The sequence below is a fragment of the Pseudomyrmex gracilis genome, unplaced genomic scaffold (genome assembly GCF_002006095.1).
Source record: "Pseudomyrmex gracilis isolate BER0280 unplaced genomic scaffold, ASM200609v1 scaffold_1318, whole genome shotgun sequence".
In the NCBI taxonomy this organism is placed as follows: Eukaryota; Metazoa; Arthropoda; class Insecta; order Hymenoptera; family Formicidae; genus Pseudomyrmex; species Pseudomyrmex gracilis.
The window spans coordinates 3,542-5,480 of record NW_018021902.1 but is presented as its reverse complement, the minus strand read 5'-3'; the positions used below and the strand labels follow the sequence as shown (position 1 = coordinate 5,480).

General features: G+C 27.8%; 1 long non-coding RNA gene across 3 annotated transcripts in view; it reads left to right on the top strand.

Annotated features, from left to right (window-relative positions):
* The window catches only part of LOC109862049, a 9,130-nt gene extending 7,197 nt beyond the window's left edge, over positions 1-1,933 (top strand). For 2 of the 3 annotated variants that reach the window (XR_002251076.1, XR_002251078.1), the window contains exons 4-5: positions 700-795; positions 1,282-1,699. This is a non-coding gene — a long non-coding RNA (uncharacterized LOC109862049). Of the gene's footprint in view, positions 1-699; positions 796-1,281; positions 1,700-1,783 lie in introns of those variants that run through there. The other variant, XR_002251077.1, reaches the window with a different exon arrangement.
* Positions 1,934-1,939: the final 6 nt, after the last annotated feature.

Genomic DNA, 1,939 nt, shown 5'->3' with positions numbered 1-1,939 from the left:
TTACATTGCAATATTTCTGCAATGTTACATTGCAATATTTCTGTAAGCGGACATTTTACTGTTGCTGCAATGCTGCAACAACGTTGCTGCAACATTTTGCAATGTTTCTGAAATGTTGCAATCTTGCACAACAATATTGCTGCAATCTTGCTGCAATCTTGCTGTCCTGTATAGGGAAAATGCTGAACAAAGTTAGTATAACATTATTCTCTTTATCAAATAATTATAAATATCACTTATAATTATTTGTTATATATATTTTAAAGTCATAACATTAAAGTCATTATTTGCCTTTAAATTTGACATGATAGTTTTTATACTTTAAATAATTGTTATACATACATTAAATAATTGTTATAAGTTGGTCTTTAACAAAATGATATAAGATACGCTTGTAATGTATAAAACAAAAATGAAACAATTTAAGCTCTAATAGCGAGCAACAAATAAGATATATTATAAATAAAGAGAAGTTGGTCTTTGTTACATATATGTCTTCTATAATGGCAATTTTTTTTACATAAGATAAATTCAAATACAATATTAATATAATAAATTATATATTATATTCTCTTGTTATATATATAATTATCAAACAAAAATAACAATTAACTGTTTTAGACAGATTATGCATATATAACTAAATTTATGTTAAAATTATATTGAAATAGTAATAATGACGTGTTTTTTTACTTTCAGATCTACAATGTAATGAAAACTTGCTCTATAAAAAATGCAGTGGTAAGAAAGAAGACATCTCATTAGCTCATAACATAATACCAGATGTTGAACAAAGTTAGTATAAAGTAGTATCTCTGCATTACTTATAATTATATACAAAATGTCCCAGAATTGGTGTAACATCTCTCGCAGACAGATAGAAGGAGTAAAACTGAATCGAAAAGTCTTATACCATTTTGCTAGATTTGCAATAGTTATCAAAGTCTTAATTAACAAAGATCCGCAAATGAGCGTGCAGCCACGTGCAAAATGACAGCTCCAAGCTGGTATAGAACTTTTCGACTCAGTTTTACTCCTTCTACCTGTCTGCGAGAGATGTTACACCAATTCTGGGACACTCTGTATAGTACATATTTATTAGTATATATTAGTATATATTTAGTATATATTTTAAAGCCATAACGTTATTTATATCTAAACCTGATATTTTTAACATTTTTCTTAATGTATTTCTAAATTCACCAAATTTTTTAAAATTTATATAATTTTCTTTTGATAAAAATAAAATAATATGAATAAAATATTTTTAATGTGTTACAGAAATTGATAATTTCCAACGTTTTACTATAAGAAAACTAATAAATTTAGAAATGAAATTAAATCAAATTGTAAATAATATGAAAATAATGAATAATATGAACACATCTCTTAAGGCTACCCTGATAGCCACCTGTTTACGTTTTTGCTGTCATGTTGCCGAAAACAAAACGCTTGAGTTTTCAGCAAATTTAAAACAAGGTGAGTTAGGCATTTGTTTTTGGTTTGACATGACACGTATTCAACATGTGGACCGTTTATTTTGAAAGTGGTGTAAGTCCATTTTTCTTTTGTTTCGAGAAACTTATAGGTTAACATATCTGTCAATTATGAATTATGAATTACGTGATATCTCATTTTTTTCAAAAATAGACTTACACCACTTTCAAAATAAACGGTCCATGTGTTGCCGACAACTTGCTGTGTATTTGCTGTCAACGGTTTATCACTAACATAAAGAGCAACATGACAACAAGTTACCAACAACACGTGTCATAAATTTCAGCAAAATACAATATGTCGAAAACGGACAAATATATATTCACTGACACATCGCTTTGTGAAAGGGAAATTAATTAATTCGAGATTTCACTCAAATTAATCTTTGGAGATGTGATTTAGTTCGCCGATCAACTGATTAACTTGATGAAAGGTACCGGGA